Source organism: Chiloscyllium punctatum, chromosome 12 (genome assembly GCF_047496795.1).
Source record: "Chiloscyllium punctatum isolate Juve2018m chromosome 12, sChiPun1.3, whole genome shotgun sequence".
NCBI lineage: Eukaryota > Metazoa > Chordata > Chondrichthyes > Orectolobiformes > Hemiscylliidae > Chiloscyllium > Chiloscyllium punctatum.
Window position 1 is genome coordinate 40347421 of NC_092750.1, and position 22382 is coordinate 40369802.

At 38.4% G+C, this 22382-nt stretch overlaps 1 protein-coding gene across 2 annotated transcripts in view; it reads left to right on the forward strand.

Moving 5' to 3' along the window:
* The window catches only part of LOC140483808 (receptor-type tyrosine-protein phosphatase gamma-like), a 706675-nt gene that overhangs the window by 270836 nt on the left and 413457 nt on the right, over nucleotides 1-22382 (forward strand). The gene's annotated exons all lie outside the window — the stretch shown is intronic.

Genomic DNA, 22382 nt, shown 5'->3' on the forward strand with positions numbered 1-22382 from the left:
AAAGGCAGGTCATGCTTAACTAATCAACTGGTATTCTATGAAGACATTACAAGCACGGTGGACAACGGGGACCCAGTTGATGTGGTGTATCTACTTTTCCAAAAGGCATTTGACAAGGTGCTGCACAAAAAGCTGCTGCATAAGGTAACGATGCATGGCATTGTGAGTAATGTATTAGCATGGATGGAGGATTGGTTAACTAACAGGAAACAAAGAGTGAGGATAAATGAGTGTTTTTCTGGTTGGTGATCAGTGACTAGCAGTGTGCCTTAGGGATCAGTGTTGGGATTGCAATTATTCACAATTTACATAGATGATTTGGAATTGGGAACCACATGTAGTGTGTCAAAGTTGGCAGATGACACTGACATGAGTGGTAGAGCTAAGTGTGCAGAGGACTGTGAAACTTGGTAGAGGAAGCTACATCAGTTAAATGAATGGGCAAAAGTCTGGCAGATGGAGTACGATATTAATAAATGTGAATTCATCCATTTTGATAGGAATAACAGTGAAAAGGAATATTTTTTGAATGGCAAAAAATTGCAGCACACTGCTGTGCAGAAAGACCTGACCTGGGTGTCCTTGTGCATGAATCACAGAAGTTTGGTCTGCAGGTGCAATAGTAATAAAGAAGACAATTTGAATTTTGTCCTTCATTGCTAAAGGGATTGAGTTTAAAAGCAGGGAGGTTATTTTGCAACTGTATAGGATGCTGGTGAGGCCACACCTGGAGTACTGCATGCAGTTTTGGTCTCCTTACTGAGAAAGGAAATGTTGGCACTAGAGGTGATGCACAGGAGGTTTACTAGGTTGATTCCGGAGTTGAGGGGTTTGGTTTATGAGAAATGACTTGAGTAGACTAGGATTATAATCATTGGAATTTAGAAGAATGAGGGGTTATCTTACAGAAACATATAAAATTATGAAGAGAATAGATAAGATAAAAGTAGAGAGGATGTTTCCACTCATGGGTGAAACTTGGACAAGAGGATCTATCCTCAAATTTAGGGCAAGCAGATTTAGGATCGAATTGAGAAGGAACTTCTTCACCCAGAGGGTGAAATTCCATGTGGATTTCCCTGTCCAGGGAATTAGCTGAGGATTCCTTATTGAATGTTTCTAAAGCTAAGATAGATAATTTTTTGAACAGTAAAGGAATAAAGGGTTATTGTGAGAGGGTGGTAAGTGGAGCTGAGGCCACAAAAGATCAGCAAATATCTCATTGTAGTAGGTTCGAAGGGTCAGATGGACAACTCCTGTTCCTATTTCTTATGTTTATATGTTCCTATGTTTTTATTGAAAGCCTCACCTGTAACATTCTGTGCTAGCTGTGGGCCACTGTCAGAGCTTTACTCACTGATATGAGACCCTGGTATTAACTTTTTGGAGGAATTCTCACTACATGGTTGGACATATCCAATTTCCCCATCAACATAGTCATATTTCTCTTTGCCCATCTGCAAGCTCAGTGCCTCACTCATTGAAGGAGGTAAGGAGCCTTATATCATGTATGTACCCCACTGTCTATGTCCACTTGCACTGGCTGTGAATATTCTCCTGCTGAAGGAGGAAGCATTAGAGACATTTGTATTTGGCAAATGAGCATTATGCCTACATTGATAATACTTATAGAGATGTCACTCCCAAAGTTATGGTTGTGAGTGTAATTAAGCTTATTAAGAGGCTGGTTTAGCTCAGTTATCTGGATGTCTAGTTGGCAATGCAGAATGATACCAACATCATGGGTTCACTTCTTCAATGGGTTTGTTTTCTCAACCTCTCCCCTCATGTGAACTCACCAGTCATCTCTCATAAGTGAGAGAGCAACCCTATTATCTGGTAAAACTATGATAACTTTACCTTTTGTAAACAAATGTGAGTTGGCTGGCCTCTTGTTGTCATCCCTTGGAAACAGTACATCGCATCCCTCATGCACTAACTGCAGGAGAATCTCCAGTGGCATCATTAAAGCAATGGACTGCCTTTTAGCATTGCCTGGGTTGCAGAGAGTGAACTGCTCTCCAATCTCTTTTAAATATGGTACCTGGAAGTTGAAATCCAGAAGCTCTCAGCAGAATTCCAAGCTACCACCTCTAAAATTTGTCATTTGGCACATTTGAATATGTAATGTGTACAAAAGAACCTAATTTGGGCTGGAAGACTTGCCTGTCCCCAAGTGGAAGTCCTTTCTTCTTTTCGGCCCATCTCCACATGGGCTGCATATGTTAAAATGAAAATAATTCCCTACTAGTTTTGTGTCATTGTCTCAAGTTTCGACAGCTAAGAAGTGAGAGACTCAATAGCTGATTAAGTGATTGCCTAGCTGGATGGTTGGCTGCTTGCTAACCAAATGACCACCAACTGAATGTACAGAGAGTAAGATGGAGACCTTGTAAAAGGACCCAATAGTTGACTGGGTTGGCACCACAGAGAGAGCTACCCGGCTATCCTTGATTCTCACACCCCGATCCCTCTCTTCATGTGAACTCCACACCATGATCTCCTCGAAGAAAATAATTGACCTTTTCAAATGTCAAAGTCTTCATGGCTGCTTTTCAGCCAGCGCTCTTGGCCTTGGGTGCATCATTACAACTCACCATGATGCTGGCCTCCCTTTGGCTGGTATTCACAGGTGAAGAAGAACCGCTTGGCCACAGGACCTGATTGGTTGAGAAGCCTATCGATCAACACTTAAGTACCTGATTGGCACTTGGTCTGTTGGGCCATTTTGATTGTGGGGCAGCAGTTAGACCATAAGGTATAGGAGGGGAAGTAGGCCATTCAACCCTCAGAGCCTATGCTACCATTCAATGGGATCATAGCTTATCTGATAATCTTCACCTCCACCCTTAAAAATCCTCACTCCCATACTTAGTTTATAAAATGGAAAAACCTGTCCTTTGTTTCTATCCAGTCTTGCTGTGCCTCAGATGAGGTTTCTGCATCTTTGTTGTTTTAAGCGATATTGTTAGTGAATGTCTTGTAAGGTAGAACAGATGAGCAGATTACAGTGCGACTCATAAATCAATAATCTGACATGGTTTCAGTAAGCTATTGATCTTTGTCCATTGACTTTTATCAACGCATTGACTGAACATATTTAGGCTCGCAATTTTATGATCTCCTTTACTTCCACAAAATAATAATGGTGCTGCTGCAAAATTTATCATTAGCCAAGCCTGGTTTAAATATTAAGATGCTGTAACAGTGTTAATTGATCCTTACTAGCAATACAAGTTTAACAGAGAAATTACACTGAAGTTCTAATTTAAATCTGCAACTAATGTAAATAGAATTCCCTGAAGTAAATGTTAGAAAGAAAATCTTCTCCAGCTGATTCAAAATGAAACTCCTTCTTGTTTGCCAGTCTGGATTTGTACTGGCTCTGCAGGTGATTGATGCAGTCTCTGTTAGTATAAACCCTTCAAACCTCACAGATTGAATTGAATGTTCCATAAGCATTCATTGAAGAGAAATATTGTGAACTCCCTAATTGTTTCTGATCGCCTTAAAGTGTCAGAAAGGAATTTTCTAGGCTTTTTGCCTCTAAATTGGGCGGTGTTTTTTTTTAACCCTTTTTTTTGCCTTTTCCAGGCCATTATATAGTTTTAGTTTGTTAGTGAGTTGCTTAATGTAATGCGTATAGTAGCATGAATAGAAACAAGCTGGCTGGACCAACTAGCCATTTTCTTCTTCATGTATTCTACCTGTTATAGATCCTATGGCAGTGAATACCAAAATATAATAACATTCACGACAAATGAAATTCTTATATGTTTATATTCTTATATAAAATGTATATTAGCAGTCAAAGAATCAATTTAAGTTAGATGGCACCTTATTTGATTCCAAATCAACTTCTCATATGTGGGTGAAATTGCTGTGCTTTACACCCTGGAGCATTCATAAAACTAGGTTTAATACTGCACTGCAATTCTACTCCACTGTGCATCAAACTAAATGGCGTGAGAATATCTTTTTCAGGGCTTTCGTGCAACATTCCTCCTTCACGTTTATGCAGCTGTGTACCTAAATCTACATAAGACATCGGTCTGCCACAATTGACTCTAATTGAGTGGGATAAATTGATATGTTTTCTTCACGTGGATTACAGTGCATTAGCGCATGCAAATTATATTGATATGGGTTGAGAATCATATGTGACTGTGATGCTTCCTGCAGTTAAATAGCCTGCACACTCACACAAGGTACTCTGAGTTGTTGTTTGAATTATGTACTCCACAGTGATTGACAGCGGGCAGGAATCAATTTTTTCAGAAGCTATAAAGTGAAATCTGTGTTTTAGTTTAGAATTCATGTACAAAGAATAATATTTTGATTGCAGTTATACAGCTTGGTGCAGTGATTTTCTTTTGCTTATTTGATTGTTTAAATAGGGGAATGTGCATCAAATCCAAGTTTAACCCTGGTCAATAAGCTGTCAATGCATGATATAGAAGAATGTATTTTATGTTCTGGAGAACCATCTAGGGCAGATCAAGCGGCCCCTGAAAAAAGGGAAGAAGGAACTGCTTGTTCTTTATTTACAATTTGTTTAGCTGTCAGTTGATGGGATGGAGGCAGGACGAGAGGATTTGAGCTGTGGGGAGGCAATGGGTAGGCTGGAGGGCTGACTTTGGAAATATTTTAGAATTGTGAGGAGCATAAATAGGATGAGTGACATGGGTCTTTTCCCGAGCATAAGTGACTTCAAAATTGGGGGACTTGTTTTTGGGGTAAGAGGAGAAAGATTTGAGGGGGGATCTGGGGGGGGGGACAATTTTTTCCACATAGAAAGTGGTTTGTGTGTGGAATGTACTGCCAGATGAACTGGTAGACAGTTACATTTAAAATACATTTATGTCGCTACATGAAGAGGAAAGGTTTAGAGGGATATGGACTAAATGCTAGTTTAGATTGGGAAACTTGGTTGGCATGGACATGTTGAACCAAAGAGTCTGTTTCCTTTGTTATGAAGGTGTAAGGGGTACTATATCTCTAAGAGAGTTCAAAGATAGCAGAGCTACCTGATACGGTCCCAAGTGTTCAGAACAAGGTAACAGTGTAACATTTGGTCAAACAACTAGATTGGCTGGGTTGCCTGGAGACAAAAAAGCACATTTAAATTCAGCCAATCAGTTTAAATTATTCCCCAAAATACCAAACTCCAATCAAGTTTGAATTTACTATTTTGACAATATTAACACCAATAAAATGATCTGATGCTTTGGAGTATAAAATTGAAAAAAATTGAACAGATGGAGGAAAACTCCCAAAAGACCTACAGATGTAGGCTGCTAGTAAGAACTCTCTGAGAGGTACCTATCTGGAGAAGGAGTTTGCACAGGAATAAAGATCGACACCAACCTGGAGAGCAAATCTACAGAGGAAAATGCCAAGAGAAGATTTGACAGCTGGCCGGTTTTGAAATTTGAATATTTCTATAAATCTTAATCAGAGCTTTTATCAGACTAGATAGGTTTAGATAAATAGGTGTTAGTTAATTATTCTCTGTTAGATTTTTAAAAATTAAATTTTTACTTTAAATAGTCATTTTTGGGATAGCTTTTTGCCTCTTGAATTTTAACAGATTACAGCACTGGTAAATCTTTTCTGTGTTGCCGGTTTAAATTAGCAGGGAAGGGGGTTTCCCCCATGTTGTAACACCTTGCTGCATGAATCTATAACTTTATGACTCATTGATTTGATGGAGGTATGTGCACAAGTTATGGAGTTACACAGTATAGAAGCAGACCCTTTGGTTCAACGAGCCCATGCTGACCAGATATCCTAAACTGATCTAGTCCCTTTTGCCAGCATTTGACCCATATCTCTCTGCTCTTCCTATTCATATACCCATCCAGACGCCTTTTAAATTTAGTAGTTGTACCTGTCTCACCCACCTGCTCTGCTGGCTGGTTCCACACCTGAACCATCCTCTGCGTGAAAATGTTGCTCCTTGGGTCCTTTTAAATCTTTCCCCTCTCACCTTAAATTGATGTCCTCTAGTTTTGGACTCCCTTACCTTGGGAAAAAAAGGCGTTGTCTATTTGCTCTATCCATGCACCTTATGATTTTGTAAACCTCTATAAGGTCACACCTCAGGCTCCAACACTTCAGGGAGAAAGGTCCAAGTCTATTCAGCCTCTCCCTATAACTCAAACCCTGTAATCATGGCAACATCCTTGGAAATCTTTTCTGAACCCTTTCAAGTTTCTCAACATTTTCCCTATAGTAAGGAGACCAGTGGCCTAAAAGGTAGCCTCACCAATGGCCCATACAGCCACAACATGACGTCTCAACTAAGTGCATTGATCAATGAAGGCATGAGTGCTAAACACTGAGCTAGCTACCTGTGACTCCACTTTCAAGGAACTATACACCTGCATCCCTAGGTCTCTTTGTTTTGGAAGACTCCCCAGGGCTTGTTTGATCATGAAACATGTATTCCCAAAGAAACCATACTATTTGGAAGTTGTACAAGGTTCCTATCTTCAACAGTAAGGTATAGAAACACTGACATTGAGCCAAGATGTTTGAGACTGTTGAGACACAGGCATTGCAAATTCTGATTCTCCTCAAATAACTTCTTGCTAAAAATCAATTCCTGAGATATACACACATCACATCTACATTTTTATTGTGTGTGTGTGATCACTAATGGGATATATTTGCATCTTGGAAGCAATGTTTTAGTGTAAAGTCCAAGGAGCATGGCATTTTTAAAATGGAAATAGTTTATTTCCAATTTACCATCCTCCATTAAATCTGATGAATTTAGGGTGGAGGTATGTTAAAATCAACTCCAGTCATTCCGATGCATCCTGCAGTATTTATATGATTGAATCATTTTCTGTCTTTAATACATCGTCCTGATTTCTCTGGTCCATCTTTTTAAAAATTTCTCTATGCTAGTTTCCAAGCCACCAGCAGCAGTCAAAGAACAAAGCCTCTCCAAGGGCAACTGAAGATGCTCATCATAAGTTAGTATTGTTATGGGGCAAAAATGACTTTGGGTGCAGTCTGTATCCATGGAAAAACTGGCTCAGCTCTGAGAAAACAGCACGCTCACTTGTATCGTTATTCTTTCAAAGGCTGATGTTGATCTATGAGTAGATATAAGAATGGCAGTTAAAAGGCTGAGCCACACTTCTTTTGCTGGAGCTCACTGCATTCTTTTTACGAACTAATTCTTTGAGCTATATTGGGTTGTAATTAAAAAAGACCAAACAGACCATGCAAAATACATTAATTTATTTTGTGAAATTAAAATCTCATTCATGTATTTATCACTTGCATTACAACATAGGAGGAGGTCATTCTGCTCAATTCACCTGCCACAGTGTGAGCTCTTCAGGGAATTATTTCCTTTAATTGTTTTCCCTGTCATCTGCTCTGTATTTTTTCATATATTTTAGATTCAAAGACTTATTCGGATCTCTGTTTAATTAAACCATTGTCTTTGTTTCAATAGTTACTAATTCTATGTTACAGTATTCCACTGTGAGAAAACAAATCTAGCTTTAGTTTTTTTAGGTTGCTGTCTTTAGTATTTGATTGATTAATTATATATTAAAATTTTGAAAACCCCAGGTAGATTCAATTTCCATTTATTTTGTGTTTGAGTGAATAAAGTCCAATATTTATTGATATTTTCCACAAGTATAGTTCTTTTCTGGAATCTTCATTGTGTCATTTTCAAAGCTTGAACGTCCTACTCAAAATGCACCCACATTTGCAATATTTCAATTGCAGCCTGATTTATCATCAATTTCTTTCATCTTTCCATTACATTCATTTCCCTGAGCATATGCCTATAAGCCATTTGGTATATCTATATCCTGGATCACTCCATTCCTCCAGTCTGATTAACGGCGCCCTGTTTAAGGTAGATGTAGACTCATTTTCCGTTCCCCAAAATGTGTCTTTAACATTTCCCTGCATCAAACTACAGCAACAACAGCCTCCTGACTCACTCTTCTGTTTTCCTGCAATCTCCTTTGTTCTTTCATTGTCTAGTCCCAGTTTAACATCATAAGCAAATTCTAATAGAATTCCAACTGTGCCTACTAGAACCTACTCCTTTTATGTTATTGGAAATTTACTGCAATACACAAAAAGTAAAAGAATGAAAGATTGACTTGCAGAATTGATGCCTTAGTTTGAAGGATTGATTCATAAAATAAAGATAATAGTTTATATCACTCCTGAAAGTATTTTCTTTTGTCTTTTTCTCAAAAGAAATCGTCATGCAAATAGGTGAAAATGGTCTGTTCTGTATTTCTATCAAAAGATGACTACAAATCACAAATCTTTCTGGATATGCTGGTTGGAATGAGGCATTCATTTTGAGGGTTCATGTAAAATTCACAAACTGTTTTGCAAATTTGTCAGACTGACGGCAATCCCTCGAAATCAAGTGTGATGTCTGTCAGGCTCGGTGAGTCCTCAGATGACTGAGAAGTCCACTTTTGGGCCCATTTTTTTTAGTCAGTAAAGCATGTTAATTCTTGGGGAAATAGAACTTGCGTACCAAGATTGTCTTCTTTCTCTTTCCTCTGCTGTCATTGTTCCATCTCATAGCTGAGATGCTGAGCCTTAGAGTGGCTTAGGCTTTGGTGGATCAAGGAGTGCCATGCCATCTCATCCCAGTCAGTGGTATGAATGCCTCCAATGCTTTAAGGTGACCTTGAAAATATCTTTATACTTTTTCTATTTGACTGCCACTCTGAGCCTTCGCTACTGGAAAACTGAGAGAAGGGAACCAAACAAGGGAAGTGGCCTTCAGGCATTCAGAAGAGATGAACCATCCATCAGATATGGTTCTTCAGGAGCAGAGCTTCAATACAAGGAAACATAGCTTCATGAAGGATGCTTATGTTGGCCTAATGGTTATCCCAATTGATTCCCATGAATCCATAGCAACTATCTATCCTGTTGTTTCTTCACCACCACCACCCCGTTTCCCCCCCTCCGAACAACCATAGTTTTTATCCATCGTAAAAACATTGGGATTGATCTCCTAACCCAATTATTTGTAGAGGGCAGCTAAACCTACTCATTTGAATTATTCATTGAGTAAACTGTTTGGAGTTTACAGTCCAGTCTATGTCCAGGAGAGAATGACAGCTTTCCAAGGTGTCATATGTCCACAGTATGTAAGACATTTATATCTACCAATCTCCCATCAGATTTTCTTAATTACTGAATGGATGAATTCTTTTAGAATTTTTCTTGCCAGATCATTAAAGAAGTTGGATATAAATTTATAAATTAAAAAATAATTTGTTTTATAACCTCAAAGTCAGAATACTCACTTGTTTAGTAAATGGGATAAATTACAAGTATCAATGGAGATTACCAACTCAGTTATGCTATGATAACTTAGCATTAATTTGTCTGATGGTTATAAATAACTTATTTGAATTTTTTGAAGTGATGAAAAGGATTGATGAAGGCAGAGTAGTGGACGTGACCTATATTGACTTCAGTAAGGCGTTTGACAAGGTACCTCATGGTAAACTGATTAGAAAGATTAGATAAAAGAACAAAGAACAAAGAAAATTAACAGCCCAGGAATAGGCACTTTGGCCCTCCAAGCCTGAGCCAATCCAAATGTGCTGTCTAAACCTGTCAGTCAATTCCTAAGCATCTGTATCCCTCTGCTCCCCACCTACTCATGCATTTATCCAGATGCATCTTAAGTGAATATACCGTGCCTATCTCTACCACCTCTGCTGGCAACACATTCCAAACGCTCACCACCCTCTGTGTGAAGTATTTGCCGCGTGTATCCCCCTTAAACTTTCCACCTCTCACCTTGAAAGCTTGACCTCTTGTTATTGAATCCTTCACCCTGGGAAAAAGCTTGTCTCTATCCACCCTGTCTATACCCTTCATGATTTTATAACCTCAATCAGGTCCCCCCTCAATCTGCTTTTTCTTAATGAAAGTAAACCTAACCTACTCAACCTTTCTTCATAGCCAGCACCTTCCATACCAGGCAACATCCTCGTAAACCTTCTCTGCACCCTCTCCAAAGCATCCATATCCTTTTGGTAATGTGGTGACCAGAACTGTACACAGTATTCTAAATGCAGCCAAACCAATGTCTTGTACAATGTTAACAGGACTTACCAGCTCTTATACTCAATACCCCGTCCAATGAAGGCAAGCATACTATATGCCTTCTTGACCATTCTATCCATCTGTGCAGCAACCTTCAGGGTACAATGGACCTGCACTCCCAGATCTCTCTGCCCATCAATTTTTCCCAAGGCTCTTCTGTTAATTGTATAATTCGCTCTAGAATTTGTCTTGCCTAAATGCATCACCTCACATTTGTCTGGATTGAAATCCATCTGCCACCCTTATGCTTTCTGCTACTCCACCAATCTTCGTGTCATCTGCAAACTTGCTGATCATACCAACAGTGCCCTATTCCAGATCATTTATGTATATGGAATGCAAGGAAAGCTCACCATTTGGATACAGACTGGCTTGAAGGTTGAAGACAGAGGGTGATAATGGAAGGGTTTTTTTCAGACTGAAGGCCTGTGACCAGCGGTGTGCCATAAGGATCAGTGTTGGGTCCACTGTTTTTGTCATTTATACAAATGATTTGGATATGAACATTGGAGATTTGGATGGTAGATTTGCAGATGACACAAAAATTAGAGGACAGCAAAGATTACCTCAGAATACAATGGGATCTTGATCTGATTGGCCAATTGGCCGAGGAGTGCCAGATGAAGTTTAATTTAGATAAATGTGAGGTGCTGCATTTTGAAAACTCAAATCAGGGTAGCACTTATACACCTCATGGCAAGGTCCTGGGGAGTGTGGCTGAACAAAAAGACCTTGGAGTGCAGGTTCACAATTCCTTGAAAGTAGAGTCACAGGTAGATAGGATAGTGAAGAAGGCGTTGGTATGTTTTCCTTTATTGGTCAGTGCATTGAGTATAGGAGTTGGGAGGTCATGTTGAGGCTATACAGAACATTGGTTGGGCCACTTTTGGAATACTGTGTGCAATTCAGGTCTTCCTGCTTTAGCAAGGGTATTGTAAACTTGAAACGGTTCAGAAAACTTTTATAAGAATGTTGCCAGAGTTGGAGGGCTTGAGTTATAGGGAGAGGCTGAATAGGCTGGGGTTATTTTTCCTGGAGTGTCAGAGGCTGAAGGATGACTTTATAGAGGTTTATAAACTTATGAGGGACGTGGATAGGGCAAATAAACAATGTCTTTTCCCCGCGTGTGGAAGTCCAAAACTAGAGGGAATAGCGTTAAGTTGAGAAGGGAAAGATTTAAAAGGAACCTGAGAGGCAATTTTTTCACGTAAAGGTTGAAATAGAATGAGCTGCCAGAGGAAATGATGGAGGCTGGTACAATTACAACATTTAAACAACATCTGGATGTAGAGATGAATAGCAAGGATTTAGGGATATGATTCTGGATTAGTGGTGCTGGAAAAGCACAGCAGTTCAGGCAGCATCCAAGGAGCAGTAAAATAGACATTTCGGGCAAAAGCCCTTCATCAGGTATTCCTGATGAAGGGCTTTTGCCCGAAACGTCGATTTTACTGCACCTTGGATGCTGCCTGAATTGATGTGCTTTTCCAGCACCACTAATCCAGAATCTGGTTTCCAGCATCTGCAGTCATTGTTTTTACTTTTAGGGATATGGGCCAAGTGCTGGCAAATGGGACTAGATTTATTTCAGATATCTGGTTGGCATGGACGAGGTGCACCAAAGGGTCTATTTCTGTGTTGTACGTCTCTGTGACTCTATCTGCATTTGAGCTCAACAACTGTGATTAATTTAGAGTTAGTCTCCTTAGATAATGAATAGCCTTGGATAGCTGGATAGGCTTATTGTAAGAAAGATATCCAGAACTTGTATGACCTCGTAATTGTGAGTTGACACTTTGAGTTGGTTTCTTCACTTTTTCCTGGGACAGTTATGCTAATTTCTTAAGCAATTAGAGTGAAGAGGTACCATCCTTGGAGGAACTAACCAGATCTTTTGGATCATATACTTCTGTGTAGATTTGCCTTCTATACTGGCAGCATTATCAGAATGAGTGATTTGAACCTTACCTCGTTTGATCTTAAAGAACTTGTACTTCTGAATATCAAATTTACATTCCTGTATCTGGCTGTCACAATCATACGATTTTAATTTCTGTCCACATTTTCTCACTCTTCCACACGTTCATAGAATTTATTCTTTTTGAAGTCAGTCATCTTCTTCATTTCTCTAACTTTTCATATTCTTTTTGGCAAGGAGTCTTAGACCCTTTCATTTAAGTTGAAATATTTATAGCCTCCTAATGAGCTAACTCTAGCCTGTGGCCCTGATGGCTTGCAATTAGTACAGTAATGGTTAGGAAGGCTTTATTTATATAATTCAACATGCTTTTAATTTGGTTCACCATTCAGTATGACAATGGACTTGTTTAGAGAACATATTTAAGATGAAACTTCGCCTGAAGGACAATTAAAGAAATTTAAGGCAATTTATTTGACACAGTATGATTTTATTAAGGTGAAACAGCAATACAGTTGACATTTTGTCAAATGGATGCAGTGCTCTTTCATGTTAAAGAATATTTTAAGAGCGGTTCTACTTATTCTGAAAAATGCATTGGTTCAACCTACCTCCACTCTAACTTGTATGTGGAAACCTTTAGAAAAGGGAGAAGAAGGCAGAATATTCAATTAAAATTTAGATAGTAGACATGAATCTCCTCTCTTTCTCTTCCTGCACCTTAATGGGCTGAATGTTATGGTTATTTGGCTAAGTTTGAGTATTTTTAAGAGGGATTTCTGCAGCAAAGCCTTTCTTATCAAATTCTCCTCATTAACTATCTACCAAGCCCCTCTGGTCTCCATCAAGTCACTCAGTGCATATTCTAACATTCATTGGCATTCTTTGCCCTTTTGCTATCTCTAAAAGCCTGTTGTGCACTCAGAGAAACACTTTCAGCCAAAGCTGCCCTGTACAGTTCCTGACATTTGCCCCAGACATGGCAGACAGGTGCAATTCAGAACCCCGCTATGTAAGCACATACCTAGATGCAATGGCACAAGGATGGGACTTCCAAGGGTTAGCAGTGGAAGTCATGATGCCAGATCATGCTAGCCTGGTCTGAAGTTGCCTCCTGGGTTAGGGCATTTTCAGCCATTTAGGGAAACACAGAAGTGTAGGTGGAAGATTATTGTCCTTCTCTACTCTGACATAGTAAGAGCCACCATATTTTCTCCAATATCTCACACTCGTTCTGTCTCTGCTATTATACCTACCACCCACCAAGGTTTATGCTCCACCACTCTGACTATTTCCTAGAACATCTTCCCTTATTCTCTGTCACCCAGCTCAACCCCAAAGACCACTAACCCTGCATGCCCTCAATGCTGCCTAATTATTTGCTAGGGATACCTCTCCATTGACACCAAAAACAACAGCTGTGCCACCCACTTGCATCTCCCTTAATACCTGCCTCTCTCTTATTCCAGGAATAGCCGATTTGATCCTCCAGCCATTGAGTGGATCATGGCTGATTTGATTTCTGTACATTCCCAATTACCCCTAATAAGCTTGCACCAGTTTAAAATCAAGCATCTCTCTACCTCTGCGTTAAAAATATTCAAAGAATCCACTTCCCCTGTCTTTTGTGGAATAAATTTCTAAAGACTCTCACGTCTTGGTCAGGAAAGATTTCAGCTCACCACTGACTTGAATGATGGACTCTTATTTCAAACAATGACCCTCTGGGGACTATCTTTTCTAAAGCTGTTGAGATCTTGAGCAAACTGGCTTGTAATTTCCTGCCTTCTGCCCACCCCCCACCTACATTGGATATATTACATTTGCTATTTTCCATCTAATTGAATCTTTCCCAAATTTAGGGAATTTTAGAAAATTAAAACCAAACTATCAACTATCTCATTAACTACGTATCTTAAAATCTTTAGATGAAGTCCATCAGGATCCAGGAGCATGTCATTTACAGCTTCAACAATTTTTTCACTACTATTTCACTAGTGCTTGCAATTTTCTTGAGTTCATCCCTTCATTCCATTTACTCGTTTACAGTTATTTATTGGATGTTATTTGTAATTTCTTTTGTGAAGACTATTGGAAAATATCAATTAAATTCATTTACCATCTCCTTATTTTCTGTAACTAATTCCCCAGATTCAGCTTCCATAGGACCATTGCTCATTTGGTTAATTTGTTTCTTTTTATTTAATTATGTCTAGAAACTCTTACCTGTCCGTTTTTATATTTCTAGCTATCTGTCATACTGTATTTCCCTCTCCATATTAATTTTTTCATTATTTTTGATGTCTTATAATATTCTATCCAATTTTCAGACTACCACCTGAATTTGAATAATCTGAGGACAGAGGTTGAAAGAATGCATCATCTTTCTCTGGTTCCATGAGTTCATATATTTAAATATTTTGCCCAGTTGCTGATAAGACAAAGTTTATATTTCATCTATATTTTGGTTTTAGAATACAAAAAATATCTCCCAATCTGTATGCTTTACTAACCAACAATATTATTGGTTCATTATTGCAATACCATTTATTCAACTGAGATGTAAAACTGATTAACATATAATTTAAAACATGAACATATAAATTTTAACCTTTCTAAATAACCTAAAACACATTCCAATTAAAGTAAAAAAAAAGAACTTTCTGCAGAGATTAACTTTTACAAAAGCCTATGCCAAAATAATTCTTGAAGCAAAATGATAAGATTTGAAATGCTGCAGATAACTTTCAGTCTGACATCTTGGTATACCGAATGAGTATAAACACAGCTTGTCATTGAAACCATTTTGTTTGTTCAGGAGCAAGTCTTCCTGAAGCTTCTCAGGAGAATTGAAGTATTGACTTTTTTCAGCTCTCACACTGGGTTCTCAAAAGGGTTTTCTTATAGACCTTGAAAGGATGAGCTGGGTGGCTTCTGTGTTAATAAGCTATACCTAAACTGACCTTTCTAAATAACATCCCAAAAAAAATCAGAAATTCTGGTAGCCATTAACCCAGACATGTGACTTTTTTGTAAACTATTCCAGACTGTTCTATTGTCTTTCAGGCATCTACTATTTGCTTAAATTAATGATTTCTTATAGCCAGTGTTTTTAGTCAAAGAAAATTCCAAATTGCCTCAGATGGAAAGATGTGAATGCATTGGAGAATGTAAAAAAGAGGTTTATAAGAATGGTTCTTTCAGTTATGGGGAAAAATTGCAGAAATTGAAATTAAGGCAATAGCTGAACAGAGACTTTACAGTGTTTTTCAATACCATGAGGGGTCTAGACAGAGGGAAAAGGGAGAAACTGTTTCTGCTTGTAAACAGGTTGCGAACCAGAGAGCACAGTTTTGAACTATTTTTCAAAAGAAGCAAATTCAAGGCTAGAAACGTTTTTTTTCACATAGCGAGTAATTATGGTCTGAAATACACTGCCTGGAAATGTGGTGGAGGCAAGTTCTGTTGAGACATTCTAGAGAGAATTTGCTGATTACTTAAATAGAAGCAATGTGCAATAGAAGCAACGAATAGAATCACAGGAAAAAGACAAGAGATTGGTATTAAGTTAAAATGCTCAGAGAGGCAGTGCAGACACAATTGGTTGAATGACCTCCTTTTGCACCAAAATCATTGCTCCTATGACCTTTCAACAACTTCCTCTCAAACAAGAAATTCAGGCATCTCCATAGTCTTCCAAATTAATGCTTTTTCACAACCTTTTGAACTCATGTTTTTTCTTTAAATTTGATACCAAGAGGTTGAATAGGTTAGGGCTGTTTTCCCTGGAGTGTTGAAGGCTGAGGGGTGACCTTATAGATGTTTATAAAATCATGAGGGACACGGATAGGATAAATAGACAATTTTTTTTCCTGGGGTGCAGGAGTCCAGAATTAGAGGGCAGAGGTATAGGGTGAGAGGGGAATGATATAAAAGAAACATAAAGGGCAACTTTGTCATGCAGAGAGTGGTACATGTATGGAATGGAATGCCAGAGGAAGTGGTGGAGGCTAGTACAATTGCAACATTTAAAAGGCATCTGAATGGGTATATGAATAGGAAGGATTTTGGAGGATATGGGCCGGGAGCTGGCAGGTGGGACTAGATTGGGTTGGGATATCTGGTTGGCATGGATGTGTTGGACCGAAGGGTCTGTTTCCGTGCTGTACATCTCTATGGCTCTATGGTTCTATGACTGTGTTTAACTTTCTTTTAGCTAGCTACAAGGACAGGTTCTCCATTGGGAAATGTGTACTCTGAAAAATCCCCTTAAGTCCTTGCCATTACATCTCCACTAACCCGTATCTTAACCTTAGTTGGGGCTGAGCTAACTCAATAGGTTCAACTCAGAGTGCAACAACACTGAGTACAAATTTGAACAGATTGGTGAGAGTTGAGTGAGTGAGGGAATAGGGAAGGAGTGGAAGGAAGTGTTCCTTTGCTGTAAGAACTTTTTTCACCTTGTAGGAATTGGGTCCAAATCTACAAAAGGGAAAGAACTACTCTTTGGTGAATATCTGGGAAATGGTTAAGATCTATTCTATCCCTAAGGTTGAAAATAATACAGCAGCTGGTGGTAAGATTAGTAAAACATACAGGAAATGAAAACAAATAATTGAATTAAATAGTTAAGTAGTTAATTCAAACTCAATTAGAATGATAGGACAGGTGATGTGTTGCAATTTCAGCACATTCCCTCTCCAAAATCACTCCATCGTTTTGGTGGTGTGGTGACCAGAACTGTACGCAGTATTCCAAATTTGGATGAAATGAAATTCTGCAACATGACTTGCAAATTTTTATATTTGATGTCCCGACCGATGAAGGAAACACACTATATGCCTTCTTGATGACCTTAAACTTATACATGTATTTTAAAATGAAGGAAACTGTGACTGTCTTCCTTGAATCGCATTTTGGCTTTGTCCCTCTTGCGGTAAACAAGAAACTGTGTGAGCCTGAGTTTTGAACATATCTTGGAACCAAATGTTTTGTTTTTTTTAATTAGGGAGGGATGGACATACACCATGTGATTTAATCGTGAATTCCACATGTTTTTTGGCCTTAGCACCTGCAGGATGTTGCAAGTGTATAGCATAAATTTGAATCTGTTGATGATATAATGTACCTTATTTTAAAAAGTGTAAATGTTGACCAGCTTCATTCTATACTTTAATGCTTTTGCAACCCTTATTCAAATATGGAGGGATGTATTCCATTCCTTATTAATTATGAGGGGTTTGTGTCACCAAATTATCTGAATATCAGATGCTTCAGGAGCCAAATTTTAAATCTGCAGTGGAAGATCGGCTTCAATCAAAGTAAATGTGAACCAGAATAAATGTGAAGAAAAGGTTTGGGTTTGGTGCATTAAATTTGCTAATAGCAAATAGCAGTTAGACGAATCCCACAGGGTGTTGTTCATGATTGCATTTTCACAGTATGAAACACTTGCTATTTTCCGCCGTTTGCCCTTAATGGAGAATCAGGAGCAGAAATGTTGTCCTTTACAGCTAGACTTTCTAAATATTCAATAAAAACTTAAATACTCTTGAGATCAGAAAACCTGTGGGCAATGAAACAATATGAGAAGAGAAGTGCCAATATGATTAAAATAAAGCTGGTTAGATTAACTTGGACATAGTACATCTTTGTGTCTCTAGTTAATTTAATTTTCAGTGTAAAATGAATGAGGAATGAAACTTCCAGTCAATTAACAACATTTTGCTTTGTGCCATGTATTTTCACTGGATTTGGGTATCAGTTAGTTCAGCTAGTTGGGTAGCTGGTTTGCAATGCAGAGTAATGCCAACAGCTCAGGTTCAATTCCCACACCAGGTGAGGTTACCATGAAGAACCTACCTTCTTCACCTCGTCCCTGGCCTAGGGTGTGGTGACCCTCAGGTTAAACTCAACACTAGTCATCTCTCTAAATAAGAGAGAGCGACTGTGATGACTTTAGTTTAGTGACAAGCCTTTCTTTGCATCTGACTAGCACCAGTTTACTGGGCAATAATGTAATATGTCTAACATCTTTCCACAGATTATAAGGCCTCATTAACTTCTACATTTATTAATGAACTGTTAGCAGAATTTAAGACAAGTTAATTATACAGGGATTACTGGTGAAATAACTGTTTTCTCACTTGCTTTTTTTTTTGTTCTTGTTTTTTTGCATGTAAGAGCTGGTTTAATACGATAGTGAGATTTTGTCCTTAAAATCTTCCACCTGAACAGTAAAACGCATATGCCAAAGTTCATAGAGAGTGCAAATTTTAAATGCAGTCACTTTCACAATCAATAGTTACTAAATGTATAATTACAAAATGCCGAAAGCATTGTCTCCAATTCTGGAGATGCCCTATACAGTCCATTTAATATATTAAATGTTGAAAGACACTTGGTATGCAAAAAGTGAATGCTTTGTGAACATACATTTTAAACACGGCTTAATTCGTAATTGTTGGTCAACATATCTGTTAACCTATTCATTATAGCAGCATCCATCATTGGGAACATATTGAAATGTATTGTATTATGTAGCAAGTAGCAGGACCATTGAGGCTTAACAAAAGATCAGTGGATGAAGGAGAACCAGCAAAATGTAAAGTGTATGATTTTCAAAATACATTTGGCATGGTGCCATTCTATATGAGTTCATGATTTTAGGGGTGGTAAACTAGTACATGTGGAGGACTGGTTAACTACAGAAAATAGAATAAATGAATCATTTTCAAGATGGCAAAAAAGTGCAAAAATTCATTCAGAACATGGATTCAAATCCTAAAATGGCAATTGGAGGAACTTGAACTAAATTAATGCAATCTTGAGCTCAATGCTGAGCACAGTAATGCTGACCATGAAATCTTCACCAGTTGTTTCTTTTAAAAGATGTTTGCTTTACTTGTGTCCTTCAGGGAAGAAGCTCTGCCATTCTTAATTGGTTTGGCCTCCTTGTGACTACCGACTCGCAGCAATATGCTTGACATGTAACAATCCGCTGAAATGTCCTAACAAGTCATTCAAATTGTGGACATTTAGGGATGGGTAACAAATATTGGACTTGCCAGAAAATTCTAAACAAAGAATCTGCAAAATGCTGACTTAAAGAGAGAGCTGGGTACATGAATCACAAAATGTCAGTATGCAACTTCAGCAAGTTGATAGGATTTTTTGCCTTTATTGCAGGCAGAGGCGGATGAAGAACAATATAAAAGTTAGGGACATCTTCCTGAAAATGTCAAGGGCATTGGTGATACTGCACCTAAATACTATATATAGTGTATATACTGTATTTAGTTATGGTTGCCTTACTTTAGGAGGAGCACACTGGTAGTAATACCAGAGAAGGTTTAGTAGGCTGATTCCTGTAGTAAGCTTTGTCTTCTTGGAAAAAAATGAGTAGGCAGTTTCGAAGAATGAGAGGCAATATTATTAAAACATATAATCTTCTGAAGCATCTTAACAGGGTAGATGTTGAGTAGATGTGTTCCCCTGTGGAAGAAATAAAACAAGGGGCCTTCATTTATGACAGACTTGAGAAGAATTCCAGAATATTTGGAATTCTCTGCCATAGACAGCATTGGAGGATGGATCATTGAATGTATTGAAAGCTAAGCCAGATAGATTTTTAACTGAAAAAGTCATGGGTTACAATGGTCATACAGGAAAGTGGATTCAAGGCCATAATTAGATTTTAACTGCCAGAATGCACTTAAGGGGTCAAATAACATAATTCTGCTCTGCCTTTCTACTGTTCTGTTAACATGTTCTTACATATTTTATGAACATCCTTCACTTTTTCATTCTTTGCTGCAGTTCTGCTTCAACCTAGGATTTAAAACAAAAACACTCTTGTCTGTTTTCAACTGTCTTTTGTCTGACCTGATCAGCATCAATACCATTCGATATAAATTGAATAAAAAGTGAGCCAACTCATCCTCCATCATTGCAATTGACCAAAGTGAATTCTTCAACCTGTTTGTTTTAAATGTACAAATGGAAATAACCTTTCTCAGTATTTGGTGAAATTTGGTACATTTATAACATTATTGACCAAAAACAAATAAACCAATTTATTCTCCCAACAGGCAGCAAAATAATTTAGGGAATACCCATAATTCCAAAGATTATTGAAAATATAGGGAAGTCACTCGTTTTCTTCAATACTTTTTCTCCTTTCACATTTTGAAACATAATTTCAGTAAGTTTTGGAATTAAGATTGATTTTTCCATCAAGAACATGTAAATGTGCATCACTTTTCACAGCATGTTTACATTTATTTGCAACAATTGTCCTTGGTGACCAGCATGTATAAGAAAGGGTTAGAAAACATCTTCAGTCAGCCTCAGACTTTTGTGACTTTCTCAGAACCTTAGTGTGGAAATATGCGATATTATTGGCACAGATCTCTTTGGAAATGGATTAAAGCAGCAGCAAAATATAATAATTTGGTGTATACATTTATTTTAAATACCAGGTTTGCAAGAAATATAAAATCCATGTTTACTTAGTTACCTGTTTTTAAATCTGAAATTTCTAACCGGCTCTTCTTGCTTTAATTGTTTCCATGGAAATATTGAGCATTCATCAAAAGCAGAACCACTTGTGTGTTGTGCACCTGAAAGTAAATTATTATGCAAGATGATATGGGAAGCTCCATGATCTTGAACATCAGTGACCATTTCTGACCTGTGTCAAGTAAATTATTCTTGCTTCCTCAGTATTTAAAAAACATGCTTCTTTTAATTGCCTGAAACGTTAATTTGTTTTCAAAATTGCTTTATAGATCCAAGCTAAATTAGCTTCTAGGTTATTCAATCTATGGGGCAATTTTATTATCTCGAGAAATGATAATTGGTTCTATTTGGTTTTGTCCTGGTACTGGTGACTTTCACCCTTTCCAATGGATCCTCAGAGCCATAAATTGTCGCTAGCTCAGATATTGGATAATTGTTCACAATATTTTAGTTGCACTTAACTAGAAATAATTGTTAACAACTTTGAGGTTGATTTCTTTTGCTGGAAGTAAAAGCTCGTCACAGTTAATGCATTTTGATGGTGAAATCAATTCTATTGGAGTACAGTATACAATTTTGGTTTTTTGTATTTCTCTTTGCTTAGTTTGTCAACAAGTTCAGTGGGGTGTTTAATCAGGTGGTAGGGTATGAAAAGGAAACACCACTGCCTTCCAATTTCTGATTGATCAATTTCAATGCAGGAAGCTTGCATAGACAGCCTTCCTGTTTTGATGCTAATTATCAACATTCTGGTCTCATCACATTGCTGCTGGTATCACCCTGAGACAGACAGGGAGTCACCATTTGATACCCGAGAAACAGGCTTCCAGGGAATGACCCCTTGTTCAAAGACGCTCATTGTCTGATCGAGAGACCTGGCATTTGGAATAGGACAACTCACTGAGAGGCAGATTCAGCTTTTCCTTCTGACTTCCAACCCCCTTTGTTCAACAGTGGTTTGAGTCCCTATTGATCCTATGTATCTCCCTGCAATCTTTACCAACCCCAGCCATTACTCTCAGTGACACTGATGGGCACTAGAGACTGCCAACTTTGCAGAGGGTGGGATTTCAACCACTGGGGCCCTAAATCTCAGGAAAGACCTGACACTAGCCAGTTAAATGCTAGATTGGATCTTAAGTCTGGTGGCTTTCCCCACTGGGAGCATTGTAGAACCTACATGGGTTCTCTTGCCAGTGGGCGACACACCCTCCACCAATATTCAATTCTACCCATAATGTCTGATGGTTAGTTTGTGCACTGACAAGTATGTAGCTTTTATGATACATTTAAAGTGGCTTCCTTATGACTCCTTAAGAAGAGTAAAGGAAAAGAATTGTATCGTGTTAGGTTTTTAATCAGGAGCTAGGACCACTTTCAAGTTCTAACCACATGGGTCTGCTTTGTGCCCTCTGGCACGATATTTTGAAAATCGGCCTCCCAGTTGACCAATTTGGTGTCTGTGGTTCTGTTCAAAATGACGGGCCAATTTCTGAGGCTGAGTTGACAATTTCCCAGCAAAGCCTGGCTTGCAGCCACACAGGGTGAGGTGAGCATGACTGTGGCAAGCAGGAGACTGCAAAGACACCTCAAGGTAGTGCCACCCTCTAATTAAGTATTATGTTGTTAAAAAGTTACAGGAACACAACTGTCAGAATGGAGGGACAATCTTTCCACAGGACTATGGCTGTGGCCCTCTGGCATCCACAGCTGGAAGGTGGGTGGAAGGGGTCAATAAAACAGACCCTGAGCTAGGTAACTTGTGAGAGTCTGCTCCATGGCTGAGAAGATCCCATTCTCCTCAGACCCTGAATTG